This window comes from Erythrolamprus reginae, chromosome 3 (assembly GCF_031021105.1).
Source record: "Erythrolamprus reginae isolate rEryReg1 chromosome 3, rEryReg1.hap1, whole genome shotgun sequence".
Lineage (NCBI taxonomy): Eukaryota > Metazoa > Chordata > Lepidosauria > Squamata > Dipsadidae > Erythrolamprus > Erythrolamprus reginae.
Window position 1 is genome coordinate 61,010,716 of NC_091952.1, and position 25,452 is coordinate 61,036,167.

A 25,452-nucleotide genomic window follows, 5' to 3' on the forward strand; every position below is an offset into this window, starting at 1 on the left:
TATGGAAAATGAAGTCCCCCAAAGGAATCTGCCTACTTCTTTGGAGAATATGGGAATTCAAACCAAAATACAAGTTAATACACACCACCGTGTATGACAAAAGCAGTCACAGACTAAGGTAGGGGACATATAACATTGAACAGTGACAGATACAAATTGACCCAATCTGCATGTATGGGTCAACATGACAACTTTCTATTCCATACCAATGTTTCCCTTTTTTAAAAAAAAAAAAGTTTTTTCTATGTGTATTATAAATTAAGGAACAAAATCTATAAAGTCTTGCTTTCCTGCTAGATTATTGCTCATTCAGAGTGCTAACAACTCTGGAGCTGCCCACCATCTTGGCTTCATGACTGTACACTAATTAATATTAAGCTGGATGTTCTAATGTAATAGAAATATATAATTTCAATGAAAATATTTACATCTGGAGAATACTTTACTGATCTCTTCAGCAAATGAACGTAGAGTATTGAAGAAGAAAGTAAGATTATAAATACAGATAGAATATGAAAATCTTACATTACGAGAAAGCACAATTTAGTAACCAAAATAATATTAATTCTGGCTATAACTTAGAGCTTCATAGATTATTTAACATTTATGTTCAGTCTATTTAAGAGAAAAAACCAATAAACTAGTCCACAATTTGGTCAGGCATTATGTCTCAGAACTACAAGTAAATATAATTTAGGATGTGGTAATAGTAGATTGTGATGCAGCAAAATGGCTACCCAGAAAGCTACATTGCATCGTTTCTCTTCTTCGAGCAATTCTGAAATACAAAAATCTTCTAAAAATATGCTTTTGCAGTAAAAAATTTAATTTAAAAATAAATATTAAAAAACCTAGTTGTGGGGATGGGTAGAGGAAGCCACAATCCTCTATTCTACCTTCCTTGCAGAAACGTAAGCTTCATATTTGCTACTATAGGAAATATTTCCTCCCAATTATACATGCAAATATTGAAGGAATAGTATTTCCCTCAAATTCTTATTTTTTAAAATTGTAGAAGAAAATAGACAGAGTTACCACACCCAAATCAATACAAATGACTACCTGGTACAAGATGAGTCTGTATTCTGGTTGGAACAGGGTGAGGAAAATCAAAGGGAGCTGTCAAGTTTATAAACAAATACTATTTCATGAACTATTAAAATTTTTTAAAAAATATATAGAAAATCCAAGACAGAAAAATACCTCAAGAAAATGATTCTGCTCCCAGCAACAGCAAGTAAGTATCTTCCCGGTACAAATTGAAGACTGTTTTTGTACGAAACAGAAATTAATAATAATTGTACCATCGGCTCTGAATATATTTCGCCAGCAACAAAATGGACAGGAGATATCATTAAACTATATATTTTCCTGCTATTAGCATGAGTGAAAAGTAATACGTGCTAATACCAAAACATTTCTGATTAAGAACACAAGTTTTGATATGATTTTAAAGATAGGTTCTCTCCCTCCCCACAACTATTTTTTGTTAATATTATTTAGCTTGTTAAAGAAATAGTAGATTCAAACTTAGATGCGTCACAAACAATCACTAGACAAAATGTAGAGTTAAGAATTGGGTCCATCTGTTTGCCAAAATGGTGCCAATAAAAAATATAAAAATAGCAGTAGCTAGGGACACACATTATGTTTATTGCTTGGCCTTGGTAAATTTCATCCACAATCTTAATATAAAAGAACAATCCCATTTTATAAGGAAGCCCTTTCATTTCAGGAAATACTTCATGATTCTTATTTTTAAAAAAAACAAGCAGAAGTCTCAACATTCCTGTGACGCACATCTTATTATGCCCACTTTGCGGATGACAGATTAAAGCAGAAACTGGCAAATTAGCCCAAGGTCACAAAGCTGAGCAAGGTACTAATGCCAAATCCTCTGGTTTCAGGGCAGCACAAGTCTCAAAACCACCTGAAGATAAGTTCTATACAAACCCATGATTCACTTGTTAACTTGAGACATAAGAGATGAGCTGTCAACTCTTTCCACAGCAATAGAGCAAAAATAATGCCTTTTCACTCACTATAGCTGCATTTCTCATGTGTTAAGGTATCTTTATGTGAGCAATTACTTATTAAAGCAGCAATGATTAAGAACTACATTCAGATTTATAGAAATAAATTGACATACACATAAACAATCTAAACCTTGGGTGAGAAAATGCACATTTGGGGGGAATCAAGAAAAAGTATATTGTACTATTAATCTTTCTCTTGTACAAATCCAACTCACTATAAAAATATTTAAGGAATGCAATTACCAAGCATCATGTGACAAGAAAAAGCAAATGAACACCCCCGTACCAATATACAATCCCTAGTGGCTGGATCTACAAAACGCAAGCTATGTTTCTTAGATGGCGTTGGTAAAAATGAAAGTAACGCAACTTTTTTCAAACTACTCACATTTTTTGTTGGTGACAGAAGAAGCAAAATCCCAGCCTGAGTGTATCCCATCACAGATGGACTTCTGATTGCCCTCCTCTGCAGAATTAGCACCGCACGATGCAAGACTGCCTCTGGAGGAGACAGCTTTGCAGAGCAAGGACTCTCAGTGGAGAGAAGGAGAAATGAAGGTGGTACACTTCCAATGGAAAAATTTCAAATTAGGCATAACACTTGACAACGGAGAAGAAATAATAAAAATGAAGTTATATTTGAGAAAGTATCAGAGGAGGTAGTCATCTGTCATGTTTATCCGTTTTCTCCTTTTCCATATCAGGTCCTTTTCCAGATATAGCTTCCTGGTTATTTGTCCATCCTTCTGAATAGCAGACTATGTTTGTTCATTCTTCCTGGAACTATTAAAGCCTGCAAGCAATAAAATCTTGAAACAATACTTGAGAAGACAGGAGTACTTTAGAAGAATCAAAATGGCGAATCAAAATGTTATCTGATCTGGTTCCAAAGCCAGAAAACTACTGCTGAACAACCGGCTATACGTACTTGACTCTCTCAATGCCAGTGAGTCACCCACACAGATTCTTTTATTATTGTTAAATCCTTCAGTTTACTGGAATGCTTCATGAGATTGTGCCACAGGAAATAATCTCCCATGCTCTGTGATATTGCTTAGAATTTCTTTGAAATTCCAAAACAAAAAGGAAAGAACATAGACTTCATACTCCATAATAATTTTATATCTGGAATTGGCTTTGGGATAGGTCAGAAGAGAAACATAGTTGGTCTGAAATGTTAAAAAATCATGTCTACTAAGATACGGTATGTACCATAAATGAAAGATTTCAAGCACCCACCAACTGAACTAATTTACAGTTCACAACTGTCCAACTATCCTACCATCTTATCTCATTTATAAGCCAAATAAAACAACCAGAAAATAACTTTATATTTCTTACCACTATATTCATCCAGCACTGACTTTCGATTCACAGTATTGTAACCTAAGACACAGTTTTTGTTCTAAGCTCTGTCCAGCATTTTACAAATTCTCCTCTAACAAGCAACCTCTCTGTCCTCAAGTGAGTTTATAACAGTTCATGCTAGGTCTAGTTAAGAGGTTTTTCACACAAAGGCAAAGATAGACACCCACCAAAGTCTCTTTTTGTTATCTCCTCTGAAGGCTATAATAATGTCATGTCATCGTGGCTTGTCTCACAGCAGCCGGAAATATGCCTGTCACTGATGCAACTCGAGTCACAGAATATTTGTTTTTCCTCCTGCGTCACTTGCACCAGTAATAAACTCAAGTAACCTACAACAGAAAAGCTCCTGCTCTTTGCTTTTCTCTTTAAAACACTAGCTCTGACAATACAGACACATTCCAAAGTGCTTGCTGTAAAGGAGAGGAGTGGGTGGGGAATAAAAGCAAATAGCCAACATTTTAAGTCACAAACTGTTCAGAGCCCCTTTTAAAGCAATTGGAATGGAACATTTAGATTTGATATTCTGGCTCTAACCAATCTCAGAGAGCATTTCACCTGCCACTGCTTCTCCCTCCAATGGAAATCAGTGTTTAGAATGAAAGCCCTCCCCAGCCAATCATGTGCAAGCTCAGGCACTCAGTTAATGATGCAGCAGTACAGGGAAGACTATCACATGTGAGCTGGAAGGCTGCCAACATGGAGACACGCAGAGAGAAAGGTAAACAACTTTCCGACGCCAAAATGATGACATTTAATTCTTAAATGCAATCTTCCCTTCTTAACTCACCCTCTGTCAGCTGGTCTGGGGCTTCACAATGTACCTGTCCCCTCTCCCCCTTCCCCCCCACCGATGCTTTCTAAACCTAACAAAATGCCAAGCAAAGATCCCTGCGTCATCATTTGTCTATTTGCCACTTTCTTAACTCTGCAGATACAGATTCCCAGCTTTAAAGATCCAGAGTGTTTCGATAAAACCCTCTGCCAACTTCTTGATTTAATAAGGAAATTGTGGAAGGGGGCATTTGATGACATCCTCTGCAAAGCTACTGTTCTATTTCTCTTCCTCGTTTCTTGACTCTGCATTATAGCTAGCTATGCACTGACATTTTACAACTTGTGCCTTCATTCCATTGGTCTGACACAGAACAACATTTAGCCATAGGAAAATAATACTGGATGAAAAGTTTGAGGGATGGGAGGGCAAAAAGATACCTCTAGCCACATAAATACAAAGTGAGACACTCAGTCCAACTCCTCCCCAACTCCGATAAAAAGAAATACATACGTATTTAATAGAGGAACCATGAGATCTGTTCATCTACACCTTTGCAGTCCTCAACCCTCTGTTCGCACTGCCGCAGCACAGAACATTCCAGAATTTTCCTCCCATTAACCCTTCCTATATTTGCCCCCCCCCCTTCCCCGGTTGCGGGATTAGTTACGTTGCATCTTTCCGGTACCCTCAGTGGACAAAATCCACTGATCTTCAACAAGTTCCCAAATAATGTTCCTTTAAAAGAAAAAAAAGCATGCTGGATTGAAAAGGAACCATGCTTCCCAATGTTGTTATTACTTCTCTTGCATGATCTCTCTTTCTCTGTGTCTCTTGCTGCAGTAGGCTGTTGCTAGTAGACCTATCGACAGAGCTGGCTCTCACTCTCTCCCTCTGAGCTGTGTGACGCAGCTCAAAATTCTCCAGGCTGCTCCTTGCGTTTTAACAGCAGAACTGCAGCTTTCCCCTAGAGAGCCAATGCCGGCAGTACCAGGGCCGGACAAACCAAGACAGAAAGTCACTCCCTAGCTAAGCACCCAAGTTATTTATATCTCCCTGTTCTCTCCTCACCTTGGCTTCTCTGCTTCTTTTCCACTCTTCCCTCACGTTTGCATCATCAGCTTCTCGTGGCTCCACCACTGCTGCACTTGCTCAGTTAACTCTTTTTTAGGAGTGTCACTTGCAGGTTCCACTCTGGGGCAGCAGAACTGGAAACTCAGTTGTTTGTTTTCAAGCGTGTGCAGGAGATCTGACCGAAAGAAATACAACAGCCTGCTAAACAGAGGGCAGTTTCCAAGCAGCCAAGCAGTATCTGAATCAATCCCTTTAAAGGACAGAGAACACTCATCAGTTCCAAGAAAACATATGTATCCCTTCCAGATTCGGATACATATAATCTGAAGGTCCAAGACACCAACAGTGGCGTGGTCAAGGGTTTGCTTCTTCTTTGCCAGCTAATCCTCTGAGATCTCCAGGACTAGGCAGCAGCAAAGGGATTTCCAAAATGTTCCTAAGGGTGTGGGCAATGTTCCCTGAATCTCCGGCAACAAATTAATCCCTTCTCTACCGCTGGTAAATATGCTGGGAGGTTAAAGACTTGCTCCAACAGTGAAAGAAGGTAATTGGAAATATTAAGGAAAGGAAGAAAATGATCAGTAGGAGAAAAGAACATAATGCAAAGATGAAAGGCAGCTTCCCTTAAAGCGAAAGACCATAAATAAAAGAAAGATCTGGAGTGATCACCCTACGCAGAAATATGCCAGCCTTAATTCTCCCACTGGAAGGCAATTCCTCATCCCCTTCTTTACTGAGCTATTTTAAAGTCCTTCAAGCCTGATAGTGACATCTGTTATGCACAGATGCATACAAAAACAACTGCAAGCTTTCACATACAGTACTAAGCAATGCACCAAGATACCGAGCTTAGAATGCCCAGGGAAAAAAAGCAAAGGACATACACTGAACAGAGAAACAGGCCAAGGCACGACTGAACTTCCCAAGAACTCTCACAGAACTTCTTTATAGCAGCATTTCTTCAACCATTTCATTTATTCATGCTCCATCTTTAACTGAAATTCAAATGAAGCAGTGTTTATCCCTGCCGTGATGCCTAAATGGATACAAATGCGAATGGGACTCCCATTTGACTTGCTGGCCAAAACTTATTTTACAAAGCAATGAAACTGTAAATTATCAGTGAGTCAGCAAAACAGTAGAAAATCAAATATTTCAATTTTGTGGGAAAAGCTAGATTGGATCCCAAATTGTTTAATGAATAGAACTTTAAGAGGACAAATCTGAGAAAAAGTAGATTTTCCAAACAATCCAACTTCCTGGAATTGCCATCTGATAGTACACATCAGAAGATGTTACACCAAAGCAAGAATAAAATCAAAATTAAAAAGTCTGTCTTGTTTTCACATGTCTGGTGAGTACAAACTGTTCCTAAAACTGAAACATGACCATATGTTTCTTAATTTATAATTAGAAAGCAACCTGCAACGGACAAATTGTAGAGTAAAAAACACAATGGTGTTTCCTTGAGCTAAAACAAGACAAGTTACTAATAACGATATTGGTGAAAAATGTTTCCAAAAAGAAGACTCTACCATAATGATTACAGGAAGCCATGAGTACATTTGCACCAGAAATGTGTATCGGTTTGTTGCTAAACCTAGAACCACATGTCTCTATCACTATACTATTTCCACTAACTTGCTAGTTCAAATTAAATTAAATTAGTACTGAGTGAGCTAGACATAGGTTATTACTGTTTGTCTCAGAAAAACTGAGACATGGCAATGCAGACAGTTAAAACTGTAGCAGTTTTGTTTTATAGTCTTAAAAAGGCCATATCTTTTATACCAGAGGTGGGTTTCAGCAGGTTCTGACCAGTTCTGGAGAACTGGTAGTGGAAATTTTGAGTAATTCAGAGAACCAATAAATACAATTTCTGACTGTTCCCACCACCATCTATTCTCTACATCCCAAGTCCCAGCTGATTGGGAAGAAGTAGGGATTTTGTAGTAATCTTCTCTGGAGTGGGAAGGGAATGGAGATTTTACAGTATCTTTCACCTGCCAAACCCGCCAAGCCATGCCCACCAAGCCACACCCACATAATGGTCAGTAAAAAAAAAATTTTTTTAAACCCAGCAGTTTCATACCCCCCTTTTTTAGTGGAGCAGAATCTTTATTTTTCTTTCCAAAATGGAAGCAAAAGCATGAAAAACAGCCGTAGTCTAATATCCAAAGTGTCAACATTAGAGAAGGAGCCCTGGTTAAATTTAAAATGAGAAGTTACTGTTGCTTTAAAAAAAGTCAGCAAGGATGATGATGATGATGATGATGATGATTATTATTATTATTAATTAGATTTGTATGCCGCCCCTCTTCAAAGACTCGGGGCGGCTCACAGGATACAATATAAAGCAGTGAATACAAAGACAAATCTAATTAATTTAAAAAACTATGTAAGCTAAATAAACCCCCCAATATATTAAAATTAATCAAACAAATTCAGTCGCAGCCATACATCACATTTATTGGCCAGGGGGTCTAGATCTAATTGCCCGAAGCCTGGCAACATAAGTGAGCCTTCAGACTCTTGCGAAAGGTGAGGAAGGTGGGGGCAGTGCAAATCTCTGGGGGGAGCTGATTCCAGAGGGCCGGCCCCCCCACAGAGAAGGCTCTTCCCCTCGGCCCCACCAAACAACATTGTCTGGTTGACAGGACTTGGAGAAGGCCAACTCTGTGGGACCTAACCGGTCGCTGGGATTCATACGTCAGATATCCTGATAAACAGTATACAGTATATACAGGATTTATTGAAAGTATGAATGCTGTACCTTTAAGAAATGGAAAATCTATTATCAGTACTTGACAAGCACTGAAGTTATCATAATGTAAGTCATTCAATCATGGAAATCAGAAGCTTAAAAAAGGAAGGAGAGCATATAACAGGCGGAAGTCTTCTTACCTATTAAATATGAGTAGATCAAGAATACATGCCACTGGAACTTGACTTTATACAAAGAAGAAAACTAGAATTACCAGAGGGTCAACATAATTATCAAATTACAATAGAAAGAACTGTGCGCTGTTACAGAGCTTTCCGCCACACATCTTCTTTGAAACTAGGCATAGGAAACTCCCGTTCTTCAATCTATGTGCAACATAATTGTTTCACCGCATCTGGTTCTCTCAAAGAAACATGAGATAATGATCTAAAGGCCATATTTGTGTGTAACAATTCTTCCACCAGTAGCACCAGCACCTATTATAATTCTTACAAAAGGCAGTCTAAGGATACAATGGAATACTAATTATTGTTTTTACTTTAGAGAAAAAAAAATAGCTAAAACTATAATTTACATAACCTCTGCAAATTCCTTGTAGGTTCATAACATGACAATGACAAATGATTTCATGGCCCTTATTTACCCTATAGCTCAATATCAAACAACATGAAAGTATATGCAGCATCAAATAAATTACTTCCTGGGAATAACTGAGGTGTAGCTATTGATGTATGCAAAAAAACCTTTAACTCAACCTGTTAGCAAGGAAGTTCATTTCTAAATACAGTACATATATAAGTATACAAACCCAGAAAGCGATTCTACACTCAAATGGTAGAGTTTCAATATTAAAAATGTTCTACTGTATTACAAAGAATGTGCAACCTTAATTCTTCAGTTCATTCAAGGGTTCAATTTAATTTGCAAATGTTGATCTGTAAACCAGATTTTGTTTCGAATACAGCAAGATTATTTTTCTCCCTAATAAGTGTGTGAACTGCTGTGATGGCTAGGATTCGGGTCTAAAACAAAAAAGACTCAAATTCAAGGTCCATATTGAATTACAGATGTTCCACAGACAACTTTTTGAAATTTTCTAAAACCACATAAAATAAAATAATGGTTATAATAAAGAAGGAAAAAAGTCCTGTCGAATGATCTATGTAATATGTAATAACTATAAAAAGTGATAAAGTGCAGTGCTCTAACAATACGGAATAGAATATTGCTTCAGTAAGACTTAGGTTTCAAAAATTTTGAGTTTATTTTTAAAAGTCAATTTGAAGCATTTTTAAAACTTCCTATCTACTACTTAAAATTGATATGTGAACGTTATCAAGGAATATAAGGATAATTTTTCAGTAAATAGACAACAATACTGCATAGCTGCAAAAATGCTTGTAAACTAATTTTAGGAAGTACAAGAAATTGCACATCCAGCAACAAACAGCAATAAAACTCAAGAGTGGAACTTAACAGCAGGCTTAAAATACAGAACACAAAGTCCTAGTAATGCTGAGAAAATGCAGGATCGTAAACCTTATAAGAAACAATTATGCAATCACATTCAAGAATTAATTGTGGGTTTCAGAACTGTCCTTTGGCACCAAGGGATGCTGCTGTCCTTAATTTAATTTTATATGTAAAATATATTCAATTGATAAATATCTTGTGTTATAGCTATGACAGCACCAGTAATGGAAACTATTCTGGGAAACTGTACAGGATCAGGGATTTAATATCAACCATCTCTACCTACTCCAAAGTGAGTAAATGTCAAGAAGCTGCAATGTTGGAAAAAAAGACAAGCCCCTCAACAGGAGAAACCAATACTGTATTGCTCAAGATATTTCCATAAAGATTTACTAAGAACGAAGAACACAGGGTGCCTCCTACTATAGAAGTTCACTTGACAACATAAGTGGAGGTAGTGGGGTTTGCACTGGTGGCACAGAAATAGCCATTCTCTGTTTGGCACTCTGTACTTCATGAGTCATGGAAGAAATGCAAGAGGAAAAAAGCTCTAGAACAAGCATATATTGTATCTAGGAACGTAAAGAAATGCAAGGTGATTGTGTTGCTATTAACAATCTGAAGATTATATAATTTATTCTTATACTGTTTCTAATTTGGTTAGGTGTAGTAAAAACACCATATAATGGTACCTCTACCTAACAATGCCTCTACTTAAGAACTTTCCTAGATAAGAACTGGGTGTTCAAGATTTTTTTCGCCTTTTCTTAAGAACCATTATCTACTTAACAACCCAAGCCTGGAAAAATTTCCCAGGAAATTTGAGAACAGCACAAAGGCCCTGCCATTCCCCATTTAATCCCAGACACCTCGGGCTTTTCTGGACTGCCAGAGGAGCCTTTCAGTGGCTCTTAAGGATGCTTTGGCAGTCCAGAGTGAACAAAGCATTTTCCTTTCTCTGGGCGCTTGGAGAGGGAATAAACCACTTCGCTGTGATGACTCCCTCATGCTGTCTCCCATACAACCGGTGCGAGGTTGCCGCCCAAAATGTCTGGGCACAGAAAGGCAAAAAGAGGCGCTTCGCCCCAGCTGGATCAACTTGGCTTCAGCCAAATCGAGGAGCCATCACAGTGAAGGAAAAGTGCCGGCTACAAAGTGAATGAGCAAGCATGGGAAGGAAGAGGAAGCAGGTAGCAGCAGCAGGTGCCTTTTGGTAAAAGGAGAGGAAGTTTCCCCCCTCTCGACCGCCTGAGTTCCTCTCTCTGGCGCAGTGTATGGGAGACAGCCTCACGCTGGGTGTTTGGGAGGCGCATGTTCCTCCTTGCCACCTCAGAGTTCCTCTTTTTTAAAAAAAAACTTAAAGTTTTGGATTTTTTTAAATTCCCCTCACCTCACCTCCTTCCTTCGGCAGCAATTGTCCTCCTGCTCTTCTTCCTCCTCCCACCCAAATTCTGAGCTTTTATTTCTTTCCTTATGGATTTGCACACATTATTTGCTTTTACATTGATCCCAATGGGAAAAATTGCTTCTACTTACAAACGTTTCTACTAAAGAACTTGGTCACAGAACAAATTAAGTTCTTAAGTAGAGGCACCACTGTATGAGTTTATTCAGATTCCAATTTGAATGTAGTGTGTCAGGCTTAGTCCCCACTAAACAGGGTCAGTTTTTTCCCCCTAGACAATTGCAAGAACAAGAATTCAGAAAAAAAAATATAACATGCAGTGAATCAAAAGATGGAACAGCACAGAACAGATTTGATAGTAAACTGAGTTCTGATAATTTTGCTAGCAAATTCAGACTATTGTAATAAAACTGCAAATGTCAAGACCCCTCAACTTCTCACTTTAAAGAATCATTTTTGAGAAGCGTCAAGCAAATTATGCTTACTTAACAGTACTGGTTCTTGCAATGTAAAAAACAAAATGTTACTTACGTTTGTGACGGAGCCATACACTCATAAAACTCGATATTATTCCTTGGCGGAAATAGATATCTTGATTGTTCACTCTTCTGTCTCCTTCTCCTTTCTACTACTTAAATGGAAAACCATGGGTCTTCTGCAAAATATGTAAGACTATAAATAGTTCTTAGCTACCTAATTGGAACATTGAGATTATTATTTTTTTGCTCTATATAGATGAAATCATCAACAGATCACTGGAAATGTATCAGTTTGTTAAACTCAACTCAGTTTTCAAATACGAATATACCATGAGATTACTTAATATTTTGTTATTTTAAAGTGACATGAAAAGTTTTTTAAAAAGGGAGAGAAAGAAAATTCAAAGGAAACAGGAAGTTGGTGCTGCAGCAGACAGAGTTAAGAGTTATGTAATTTCTTTACTGGGACATGGATAGGACAGCACATCGCTTGCTGATTAACTAAAAATAGAATAATCCCAATTACAGCCACACTTCAACTTTTTCCTAGGTTTCATGTTTCATGAGCTCACAGAGAACTCATGAATGGAGAGGGTGGGAAGAAAGAGACAGAAGACCATACAGCAACAGACCATTTTATTTTTCTTCTAACTTAGAGAACATAAATATCAACACAATCTTCTTTTCTACTCTAATTTTCTGGGCTGATGTATTTAGATCTGAGTAGGTTAAATTCCAGATTATTTACTTTAAAATCCATCCTTTCTGATGTAAACATAAAATATAATAGATAAAATCTACTGAAAATCTGCTGTTTTGATCAGTTTTACATTTATCAAATAATGCAAAGAAAACAATAATTTGCCAAACACAACTTTAAAAATTAACAGAATTTATAGAACTAATTCCAGATGTGGCCAGTGTATAAAACAGGTTTGAACACTACACTAAAATTAGAAAATTAGAAAATTAAACTAAAATTAGAAAATTAGAAAATTAACTTTAAATAAATCTATTTTTCTTTTATTCCATCTTTTCCTGTAACTAAAAACCTCTATTCCACCTCTACATATATAGTCCAATATATTACGTTCTATTCATTTTCATTTTTAAAATCACATTTTCTTAATAACTAATCATTTGCATAATGCCAGGCTTTTACATAACCAATCATCAGATTTCATTTAGACTTTTCACAAAATTAATAAATTAATTAATTCAGCTTTTCATGTAATAAATCATAAATTAGACTCATTTCTAGTTTGATAGTTATCAAATCAGGAATTACTCATCATTAATCTTAAAATCTTCCCTCTATATTTTCATCTAGTACAAGAAGTAAAAACCAATTTCTCAAAAAATCTTCCATGTTAATATACAACAAATCATTAAGTTTGAAATCTATACGATAATCATATTATCTTAACCATTATACTGTATTTTCTTATATTAAACACTGTTAAAACAATCTCAAAAATATACTTGCTCTTTAATTTATAAGATATACAGTGGAACCTTAAGATACGAACTTAATTGATGCCGGGGGGAGGTTCGTAAGACGAAAGGTTCGTAAGACGGAACATTGTTTCCCATAGGAAACAATGTAAAGTCAATTAATCCGTGCAACCAAAAAAAAAACCCGCAAAAAAAACGCTGCCGCCCGGCTGTCACATTTTAAAACAGCCTGGGGGCTTCTCAGCGACCTCCCCAACGCCGGGTTCGGCATTGGGGAGGTCGCCGAGAAGCCCCCAGGCTGTTTTAAAAGGTGACAGCCGGGCTGGGGGGGTTGCTGGGAACATCGGCGCGGGAGGCAGGAGATGATCGGGCGACCGGAGCAGCAACACCGCTGCCGTCGCTGCCACGTCCGGCTCGGCTTCCCTGGCTGCTTGGCCGGGGGGGGGGGGCTCGGGCGAAAGGGGCTGCAGACGCAGAGATTTGCCTCCCACCCCTCGCCCGTGCCGCCGGCGCGTCATCTTCCCTCCCAGACAAAAAAGGCCGGCTTTCGGGGAGGAAGGGGCGTGCTCGGCTCTGCGTCTCCAGCCCCTTTCGGCCAAGCCTCCCTGGCCAAACAGCCAGGGAATCAGGGCCGGGCATGGCGGTGAGGGGCTGGAGATGCAGAGCCGAGCACGCCCCTTCCTCCCCGAAAGCTGGCCTTTTTGTCTGGGAGGGAAGATGACGCGCCGGCAGCACGGGCGAGGGGTGGGAGGCAAATCTGCGTCTCCAGCCACTTTCGGCCGAGCCCCCCCGGCCAAGCAGCCAGGGAAGCCGAGCCGGGCGTGGAACATCGGCGCGGGAGGCAGGAGACAATCGGGCGACCGGAGCAGCAACACTGCCGCCGTCACCGCCACGCCCGGCCCGGATTCCCTGGCTGTTTGGCCAGGGAGGCTCGGCCGAAAGGGGCTGGAGACGCAGAGCCAAGCACGCCCCTTCCTCCCCGAAAGCCGGCCTTTTTGTCTAGGAGGGAAGATGACGCGCCGGCGGCACGGGCGAGGGGTGGGAGGCAAATCTGCGTCTCCAGCCCCTTTCCTCCGAGCCCCGCCGGCCAAGCAGCCAGGGAAGCCGAGCTGGGCGTGGCAGGGAACATCGGCTGGAGACGCAGAGATTTGCCTCCCACCCCTCGCCCGTGCCGCCGGCGCGTCATCTTCCCTCCCAGACAAAAAGGCCGGCTTTCGGGGAGGAAGGGGCGTGCTCGGCTCTGCGTCTCCAGCCCCTTTCGGCCAAGCCTCCCTGGCCAAACAGCCAGGGAATCCGGGCCGGGCGTGGCGGTGAGGGGCTGGAGACGCAGAGCCGAGCACGCCCCTTCCTCCCCGAAAGCTGGCCTTTTTGTCTGGGAGGGAAGATGACGCGCCGGCAGCACGGGCGAGGGGTGGGAGGCAAATCTGCGTCTCCAGCCCCTTTCCTCCGAGCCCTGCCGGCCAAGCAGCCAGGGAAGCCGAGCTGGGCGTGGCAGGGAACATCGGCTGGAGACGCAGAGATTTGCCTCCCACCCCTCGCCCGTGCCGCCGGCGCGTCATCTTCCCTCCCAGACAAAAAGGCCGGCTTTCGGGGAGGAAGGGGCGTGCTCAACTCTGCGTCTCCAGCCCCTTTCGGCCGAGCCTCCCTGGCCAAACAGCCAGGGAATCCGGGCCGGGCGTGGCGGCGACGGCGGCAGTGTTGCTGCTCCGGTCGCCCGATTGTCTCCTGCCTCCCGCGCCGATGTTCCACGCCCGGCTCGGCTTCCCTGGCTGCTTGGCCGGGGGGGCTCGGCCGAAAGGGGTTGGAGACGCAGAGCCAAGCACGCCCCCTCATCCCCGAAGGCCGGCCTTTTTGTCTGGGAGGGAAGATGACGTGCCGGCGTCACGGGCGAGGGGTGGGAGGCAAATCTCTGCGTCTCCAGCCCCTTTTGCCCGAGCCCCCCCGGCCAAGCAGCCAGGGAAGCCGAGCCGGGTGTGGCGTGGAACATCGGCGCGGGAGGCAGGAGACGATCGGGGGACCGGAGCAGAGCCAAGCACGCCCCCTCATCCCCGAAGGCCGGCCTTTTAGTCTGGGAGGGAAGATGACGCGCTGGCGGCACAGGGGCGAGGGGCGGGAGGCAAAGCTCTGCGGCTCCAGCCCCTTTCGGCCGAGCCTCCACTGCCAAGCAGCCAGGGAAGCCGAGCCGGGCGTGGCGGCGACGGCGGCGGCGCTGCTACTCCGGTCACCCGGTCCTCTCCTGCCTCCCGCACCAATGTTCCCCGCTGCGTCAGGCGCTGCCAGCCCCGAGTCAGACACACCCTCGCCGCCACCACCACAGCACCCAGTCGCTGCCTGCCCCGTCTTGCTGGAGGTCTAGCCGGAGCCTGAGCCGGGCCCGCTCGGCCGCGTCTCCTCGCCCGCCCAGGATGCTGACCTGCTGCCTCGCCCCGCGCCCGTCGCCGCCCCGATCCTGCGCCTCCTCCTTCCCCCCCAGCCAAAAATACAAAGGCAGTCTGCCGCCGCCCACGGGGCAATGGGAAGCTGAAGCTGCCGGCGGTTTCAGCCTCCCTTTGCTGAGCGCTGCTTCGCCTTTGCCTGTCATCTTGGCTCAAGCGGAGACCGTCTTTGTGTTTTTGGCTGGGGGGAGGGAGTCAGGAAGGTCTTCCTGCTCCCCCCCCCGCAAAAAACACAAAGACGGTCTGCCGCCGCCTGCTTGAGCCAGGATGACAGGCAGGGCGAAGCAGCGTGGAGCAAAGGGAGGCTGAAACCGCGTTGTCTTGGGAGAAGTACAGTACTGGTGGGAGATGACAGCTGGGCAGCGGGACTTCTCAGAGGCTCCGGAACCCGAACTTCCGGGTTCAGTGTTCGGGAGGTCGCCGAGAAGCCCCGCCACCCGGCTGTCACCTTTTAAAACAGCCGGGGGGTTTGCCGTTCGTAAGATGAAAAATGTTCGTAAGAAGAGGCAAATTTTTTCTGAACCCCGGGTTCGTATCTCGGGTTGTTCGTAAGACGAGGGGTTCGTATCTTGAGGAACCACTGTACTTGCTTATTAAAAAGGATAAAAAAGCATTACAGTAAAAGTCAAAAAGACAATCAAACTAGGCAGATCTCTCAGACAATTAATAATATAAAGATTATTTACCCTCTAATCCAATAGTTAAATTCATTCTATATAATCACATTATTAAGAGTTCTTATTTTTATTTCTATTACATCCAAATGTAGTATTTATAATTAAAAAAACACTTAAAAATAAGTTGAGAGAGAAGACCAATTTATTGATATCTTAACCAACCACATCTTTTTAATATTTATATTTCCTCCATCCCCATATCTTTTAGTTTCCCCCCTTTCTCTCTGACTTTCTTTCTCTTTTTTCTTTCTATTATTCTCTTGTCTATCCCTATTCCTTTTATGTTTCTAAGTGTCTTGTGTTTCCTTACCCAGCTCTATTGTCACCACTTCTTTATTATCTTTCTCTGTTCTCTTTTTTTCTACTCTGAATAAGTTAATCATTTTCAAAGCAATAAACATCATCACGTCTAAAATCATGTACATAAAATTCACTGTCACAACCAAATATTATAATTTCATTAGTCATCGTTGTCGTTTCTCCTTCCTCTGTATAATTCAGAATTTTACTTGATCCTTTCCTCTTCAGTACCATCTTCTTGTTTTTTGTTCTGCTTGTATTTTCTTCCTAGTCTTTATTTTTGAATCCAGTCCACAAATCTCTCTACAACCATCAAAAAACTCCACCACCAGTTCTCTATACTCGACTATAATAGTCTCCATCGTATTTGCTGTCATTATTCTTCAATCTTAAAAGTTCCCAACTTAAAGTTCCAATATTAAATTCAAAGAACCCACATACAATATAAAATCAGCCAACAAGATCTTTTACATACACCACTGGGTCACAAACTTAAATTATTCATCTGCTATGCATAAATTTTTCCACACACTCAATCTCCGATCAGTAAAAGACGCTTGTGATTTGCTCTCCTGGTTTTATTATTCCATTCTCCTTCTTAACAGATCTCCAACATACTCTTCGGTTTGATGTTTTATCAATTCTTTGTATCATCATTATAGATAAAATCTATAGGAGAGAACCAAACCCTGTGGCATCCCACAAAGGAAGGGCCTAGAAGTCAACCTCTGTCCTCCTACCAACACCAACTGCAACCGACCAGAGAGATAGGAGGAGAACCACCGCAACTCCGTGCCTCCCATCCCCAACTCTCCTAGTCATCGCAGAAGGATAGCATGGTCAATGGTATTGAAAGGTCAAAAAGCACCAAGATAGAGGAATGATTCAAGCCACTGCAAAAGTTGGTGATAAACTAATGACCTGGCACATTGTCTATAGAAGACCTGATGTTTGTGGGAACTTGGGAGGAGTGAAGCCAGGATGGAGCAGATGCAGCCACAAAGCATTCTTTCGACTGGTTCAAGGATATGCCTACCCACCAGGGCGGAAGTGAAGAAAAGACTGGCCTTGCTGGCACAATCTGAATGGGCAACATAACAAGTTTATACAAGGGGGACAAGGGATGTGAACTTTCAACTGAGTGAGAGACTCAGATCCAGATTTCCCTGTATAGGTGCCAGGATGGCTCCAGAATTTAATTGGAACTTTGAGGAATACTTTGACTCGGATTCTAATTTAGTTTGGATGTTACCTGGAACCTGGATCTCTCATAAATTCTTACCCAGCTACCCATCGGGTGCTGGGGGGGGCAACTGAGTCCCCACATCCAACCCAGCACCGGGCAGTGTGAAAACTCAGGAAAAGGGGGGGGGGAAAGTGAAGGAGCAAACTGCTGGGGGATTAAAAATCCTCTACAATCAACCCCAGGATTTCACAGCTGTCAGAGGAATGGAGACAGCAAAGAAATTATGCCCACACCCTGCTCTGAAATGAAAGATTCCAGCTGTCATGCCGTGAGTCGGTGATGGATCTTCCTGAACAGATTGAACACTTAATCATGAGTTGGACAAGCCCAGTTCACAGCCAAAGTTCTCCTTCCCAGAAAGGCATCCTATCGAGCGAGGACATCTGTTCTTTCAACATGAAGACAAGTAGAATCCTAGGGGGCCTCTCCACTGCGGAAAAGCCTACTTGGAGAACCCAATACCCTCCTCCAAAGCGAGCTGACCAGCCCGGTCTAGGAAGCCCCCAGCATTGGCAGTGGGGAGGTGGCAAGTATCACCAGCAGCCCCACTCCCAGGCCTCGGAGCAGCACCACCGTGGAAAGCCCCACCAGAATGGGCTTTCTTCCCTGGAGTGGGATGGGTACAGAGCCAGTGAATCCCAGGATACCCCCTGCAGCTGAGCATCACACCATGGATGGGGAAATCATAGCAGACTCCTGAGATGCCAGGTCTTGGTGTGCCCACCCCCTGCCATCTCTCCTTGCAGATGGGGATGCATGGGCCAACTGAGGCAGCAGAGAATGAGTCATGTTGTAGGACCCCCAGTAGGCTGTCACCCCACCCGCTGCATCCGGGTTTCCTCCCACTTCAGGAGAAAGGGGACAAAGACCACAGGAGTTGGGACAGTTGGCGTTGCAGTCGGAAAAGCCTCCTCTCCCTCCAGATGATGACGAGACCTCACCTACAGAAGAAGTGGCAACCCGTTGGGAGGAAGGGAACAGCAATGAAGACAACCCAATGGTGAGTGAACCAGTTTGGCCATTCCTCCTAAAGACAAAGACTAAAGTGCCCGGAACAGGAAAGGAGGGGGAGGTAGATGCCATAATAGATATGGGTTGCTCGCAGTGCCTAATCAGCAAGGTAGTGGTGGGAAAGCTAGGAATTAGTACCAGGGGCCTAGTGAGCCCCATCTGGTTCTAACAGCTGAATGGATCGCTAGTCAGGGAAGACCCAGCCACACTCCCCACTGAGCCTGTAGAGTTAAGGATATGCCAACATCGTCAAATACTTTTTTTCACAGTAGCCCCAAAGATGTTGAAGGCCATCATCCTGGGCCTATTGTGGCTAGATAAGTGGACACCCACCATAAGATGGGAGGATGGATACCAGAAGTTAACCATGCACGTCGGCCTGACAACCCCTCTAAGGGACTAGGAGCACAAAAAAGGACTGAAGCCTGCTAGGGAAGCTACTCCACCAGGTTTCCAGAAGGTGCCAAAAGAATATTGAGAGTTAGAGAGGATGTTTAGCAAGGAAGAATGTAACGAACTTTCTCCCCACCAGCCAATGGACTGCGCAATAGAATTTAAGCCAGGTGCAACACTACCGAAGCCAAAGATGTATTCTGTGTTCCCAAAGGAACTGGAATAGCTGAGGAGTCCTGGCTGATGCAGTACCTGAGACCTGTCTGAGCACATCTCCGAGAGGAGAACACACCCTCAAGGCTCAGCCAGATCTCAGTTATACATGCCAAGTCAGGTCCCTCCTCCAAGACTAAATCTCAGACAAGGGGGGCCTTGTTGACAATAGACCTGGAAGTAAACAGCAGCAGCCTGAGGAGGGCACGGACATCCCATGTCACCAGCTATACAAGATGAGAGCGATAAACCAGAATCAGAGCTGGAACAAGTAATTGCTCTAAGACAGTGAGTCCTAGTTTCCCTTGAGCAGCCTACCACCTGGCTCCCATTGTATCTACCTCTCCCAGTTAAAACAGTAACACTCTAGCTCTCCCACCCCCCACCTCACAGGCTCCCCTCCCCACCGGCAGGCCCTACTTCTCACCTATGCCAAGCCGGGGGTCATAATTGGGCCCCAGCCTGCTTCTGTTTGCACATTCAGCGGTGGGGGGCTCCAACCATTGCCCCCGGCTTTCTCTTTCTCATGTTTCCAATTCAATCACTCTAACCAACCATTCATTCCACCTGACTCATCCATGTCTTCCTACCTATAGCTAAGTACTCCCGCGCCCAAGATAATATTCATTCATACTCTCTATACCAGGGATTGCAAACCTTTTTTGGTTCTGTGCCAAAAAGGGGAGAACCCAGGGGGTCACAGGTGCACGTGCTCACACCTGTAATTCCATGCACCCCCCATGTCCTGAGATGGCACATCTGTTTTTTGTTCTTCTTTCTAGGAGCCTGAGGTAGGCAAAAACAGCCACCACCACCCTCCCTGGATGCCTCTGGAGGCAGAAAATGGCTCATTTGCCAACTTCTGTTTAAACCGGAAGGCCTGCTTTTCTGCTCTCCCTAAGCTCCAGAGCCTTTATAGCAGTCTGAAGATGACAAAAATGGCCTTCTCCATCCACCCATCACCGGGAGATCCTCCGGAGGCCAGTAACTTTCTATTGACCGACTTCTGGTTGGACCAGAATTTCCATCTCTGTTCTCCCCAGGCTTCAGATCCTTTCTAGGAGCCTGGGGAGTGCAAAAATGGCCTCTCCCCCCAACATACCAAGATCCAATACTTTGTTACTAAGCTTTAAATCCAATCTTAATCTCTCATTTCCCCAAGTCCTTTTCTTTTACTCATATTTACTTAATATTCTTTTGTTCAATACAGTGGAACCTCGACATACGAGCAGCTCTACTTAGAGCTACTCGAGATAAGAGCTGGGAGGGGAGCGACATTTTTGTTCGCCTCCCGAGCTCACATTTGGGATACGAGCGCCAAGGAGCTGTCTCCTGAAGCCGAACGCTAACTTCCGCGTTCGGCTTCAGGAGACAGCTCCTTGGCGCTCGTATCCCGCGTGTTTTAAAAGGTTGCAGCCGGCCTGGGGGGCTCGGGGGGGTGCTGGCAAGCCCCCCGGGCCGGCTGCAACCTTTTAAAACACGCGCGCCGCTTCGCAGCTGTCTCCTGAAGCCGAACGCTAACTTCCGCGTTCGGCGGCAGCGGTTGTTTTTTTTGTTGCACGGATTAATTGACTTTACATTGTTTCCTATGGGAAACAATGTTTCGTCATACAAGCGTTCCGACTTACGAGCCTCCTTCCGGAACCAATTAGTCTCGTAAGTCGGGGTTCTACTGTATCTGCAATGGAATCCTACTAATGCTATTCTTGTCTACCTTCTCAGAAGAGAATGTATTACAGCATGATATTAATTTCAGAATATTATGGACAAAGAAAATGATATTTATGTCAGGCTAAAATTCTCTCAGATCACCAATTAAAACATCTGTCTTTTTGTCTTTCAGTTTAACTTGAATGATATTTGGTCTACTGGTCTCCATTCCATTGTATAAATTGAATGCAGACTTCTACAACTGGCGAATTCTGTTAGGTAAATTTCAGCTTGCTATCCTACAACTAAAGTCTGGGGGTGGGGTTAGGACTCAGATACAGAGGCAAGGACACATTAGCGGATGTTGAGACGTGAGGTACTGAGCTTTGTGCATCCATGTCCTGAGTTAACCCAAAGTCCTAGTTTCCATAGGTAACCGTAGCAACCTGAATTCTCATAGCAAGGGGCCTGTTTAGCTGATTACCGCAGAGAGGACCTAAAATCATATCCTTAGTCATCTTTAGTGTTTCAAACATGTGTATGAATTTCCTCTCCTTGTTTCATTAAACTGAGTAATTAAAATACAAAATAAATTGAAAAAGGGGGAGGGCATAAGATTAACAATGAAGATACTGTAATAATATGGATTCTAAGCAATATAACTGGTTACTTGGCAACCAGAAAGAGATGTATCAGGGAAAAATGAATTACAATTATAGAAGTAGTTATTCTGGCAGCCTTTAGAGAAGACTTTTTAAACAGAGCTTTCTTAGTGCGTCTGATCTAGGAAAATAAGTAGAAATTATGTTTACAAAACATGCATTTGCTATTCCCACTGGTAGTTAAATATTTCGGTTTTATTACCTGTTAGCCAGACAGGAGGCATGCTTTATCCATTTTGTTGTTTATTTTCTTCTATTAAGAACAAGCCAGTCAACAGTCCTATGATAATAGCTATCCATTTTTAAAGATAGCAAAGTCTATGTGCATAGTGGCACCTTTACAATACCCTACTCTTTATGAAACAGTTGTATATGCACTTGCGCAGGCATGAGCACAAATATTTCTATACTGCTATAAAACGTTCAAATGCACAATACGGCCTTTCTGTTTAAATGCTGTTTGAATCTGGCATTTTACTATAAACGTTGCCCAACTTCCTCCACTCAAAAGGTTCAATTTTCTTCTGAAAAATCCAACCAAGCAAACACTGCTACAAATGGAAACTGCATCAGAGTTACTGAAGAGCTCTATCTATCAAAAAAAGCTTGCTGGTAAATCCATGAAGTAAATGTTGAATGGACTAAATTAGATCCCTATAGAAACTGGCCCAATGCCGAAGTGTTACCTTCTTTCTACAGGTAAATATTTCACCTCTCCGGTAGGTTATATGCCAGCAACTCTATCTTGTTCACCAACAGATCCAAAAGTAATAAAATCTCTAATACTGTCACTTATTCCAAGTTTTCTTTTCTCTTTTCAGCATATTCCATTGGTTTCTTTATTGTACTTTTCATAAGTCTAGCCAAAGAACCATTCAATTCTTTAAAATCTTTATTCAAAGCATTGTAATTGCTTATTTATCCTTTCTTCTCTGACTTCCACTTTGGTACAGGTTTGATTGGGGTTACTAATAAAAATATAGAACGTAAAAATTCTACGAAGAGAGTGAACTAAGCATTTTCTTTCTTCCTAAAAAAACAGCAAAAAATAATGTACAGTTTAGGAATATAAACGATTTATTGTCCAATGTAAGTACAGTAATACAATTTTTCCTATCCTTCACTTTTGGACTGGCCTTTTGTAGGCAGTACTGATGCAGAAACTAGAGTAATTAGACTCCTTACAAGACTACAAAATTTCCCCCTTGGAGCTGACACACAGCTATGGAACATCACGTAGAAAGCAGCACTATAAATATAGTTAAACAAGAGGGGGGAAATCAAATTGATTCCAAAAGTAAAATAATCACTTTCAAATATTTCATGAAAAAGTCACATTCATCATAAACAACACACACACACACACACACACACACACACACACAGAGAGCATTTTAATTATTATTATTTTTATACTGTACCTCTGGCTTTATTTGTCCTCAAACAAAATAGGTTACAGTGGAACAGAAGAAACTGACCAAGCAAGAATTTACTTTGTCTCAAGGAATCATTATGGTGAGGAAATCCTACATCTTACATTTAAATGATATAAAGATTTGGAAATGGAAGTATTCATTTACTATAGCTTTTCTGCATTTATATACCGGTACAGTATATATATATTACACAGAAACCTCATTGGATGATTTATTCCACAATGTAATTTTATACCATATGGAATATATTATCTTCAACTGATTCTATCATAAAACAGACAACTTATTTGTTGAGCATTATTTGTTGAGACTATTTAAATACTCATAATAATGTGTACATAAGACCAAAAGCCTCATTTACCCAGGCCTTTGGTAACAAAATGAGATCCCTCACTTGATTGTACTTCTACTTTTGAGAGACGGCTCGCATATAAATTGAATAAATTATTATTACTTAGGAAATAAGGAAGTACCGTAAGTCAGATGTCTTAATAAAACCATATTATTTTATAGTAAAAAGTCAACCATATTGAAAGCAAGAATACAACTGGAAGCATAAATCATAGTAAGGGTAAGTACAAAACAAAATTTTAAAATGCTTTGTTCTGGACCTGGAATAAAACACTCCCTTTTAAAAGGTTCCATCAGAATGTTATTGCTGTGCTTGGAATGTTTCAAGCATTGCAGTCACAGAAAACAATTGGAACTCAGAACTGTTGTTCCTATGATTTATTCCTTAAGGTCATAAAGTTTGCCAGGGACAGAGGATTATTGCTTTTTATTGTTTTTATATTGGGTTTTATCTTTAAAAGCGACACAGACTCACTGAGAGTGGGCAGCCACATAAATTTTCACTTGAGAGCAGGACAAGAAGTAACAGTTGAAGTCTTATCAAAGAAAAATCCAACCGTAGAATCTGAGACCAAGCTACAAGGAATAAATTGGAATCACTCTATAATATGTAAATAGATACATTGCTCTTGGGTTAAAATGGTTTATACAAGAAACACCCCCAATTTGGTGGTGGGGTATGTATGTTTGTCGGGTGGTGGGCACTTTTCACTATACACTTGTTTTATGTTGTGTATATCTAAAAATTGTTAAAAATCAATTAAAAAAATATTTAAAAAAAGAAGAGAAATCCAACCTAGAACTAAGGAGAAATTTCCTGGCTGTAAGAATAATTAACAGCTTGCCTCCAGAAGTTGCGTTTGGTCCATCTCTGGAGGTTTCTAAGAAGACACCGGACAGTCATTTGTCCAGAATGATAGGGGCTCCAACTCGAACAGGGGGAATAGATTAGAAGATCTACAAGATCCCCTCCAATTTTGTTGTACAGACAGACATTAAGTGATTTGATCATTGGTCCACCAACCAAAATAATAGATAATTTTTCAGAGTACAGTATTTTTCAAACATTTTTGAAAACATTAAATAAATCCTATGGGAAACTGTGAAATACATCTCTTCTCTCAACTACTGGAAAAAAATATTTTAATCTAAACAGGTATCAGCCAGTGACATTTTTCACAATAGAAAATCAGTGTTTTTCATTTCTTTCCCAGACTGTTGAACCAAACTAATCTTTTAAAAATTACTTTTCCTAGTATATCTGATTCAAAGGCATTAAAATATCAAATTAAATTGTAGGGGTTTTTTTATAAAGATATTTTTCAAAACATTAATAACTTCCTTAGTCAATTTTCTAGAGGGAATGATGATACTTGATCTTGCAGAGTAATTGGGATAACAGATTTTGTGTTTCTTTTTGTAAACATTCTGCCAATTTAGGCCCAGCATAACTTATTTGTTTACTTTTATGCTATGTCTTTTTGCTTGTATACAGGAGAGACTGCTGGCTGCAAAAATAAAATAATGTAGGGGGAGAATTGCTGTTGCTTTTTAATATCATGTCTACAATGCCTAAAAGTAAGCAGATAATATGCAAACCTGTCAAAGCCAAGCCAATATATTTTTTCCCATTTTGAATGCATTCTTAATATCAACAAGTTTTACATTCTTAATATCAACAAGTTTTACAAGCATATCTTGACACAAAGCTTAACAAATTATGTTTTCCAAACCCACACTGTACAGTACTCTTTACTAGGAGCATTACCAAGTTTTGTACGAAATTCACAGGTCAATGAAGACTCTCAATCATCCACCCAACTAAAGATTGAATCTTGGCAATTGACATGATCCAACCATTAGATAACAATTCACTTTTGTCTGACCTAGTGCAAAATAATGAACAAGACAAAATCTACCTTCAATCTACCCATCCCATCATTCTCAATAGCAGTAGGGGGTTGATTGACCCATGCTGCTGTGCAGATTTGGTTGGAATATGGTTAGGGCAACAAAAAAACCCAGCAAATTATTTGTCCCACTGAAATTCAATCACAATATTCAAAATAGAGCCACTTGAAACATAATTGATATTTTGAATGCTTTCCACGTTCCTAATATGTACACTTATAGTATCATTTGCCTTTTGCTACAAGATATAGCAGCATTTATTATTCTTCAAAGTTAATTACTGAAAATTTATTTTCAGATCCTACATTTACAGTACGAGCTAGATTTAGTACAGTACATTCTTTTAAAAGCAATTCATCCATTTCAAGTTAGGACAATAT

General features: G+C 41.5%; 1 long non-coding RNA gene across 1 annotated transcript; it reads left to right on the forward strand.

Moving 5' to 3' along the window:
• The first annotated feature begins 4,093 nt into the window (after positions 1-4,093).
• Positions 4,094-24,692, forward strand: LOC139164026 (uncharacterized). The gene is made up of 7 exons (XR_011558559.1): positions 4,094-4,122; positions 16,862-18,445; positions 20,906-20,991; positions 21,886-22,073; positions 22,827-22,889; positions 23,324-23,381; positions 24,657-24,692. It is a non-coding gene; the product is annotated as an uncharacterized lncRNA (long non-coding RNA).
• Positions 24,693-25,452: the final 760 nt, after the last annotated feature.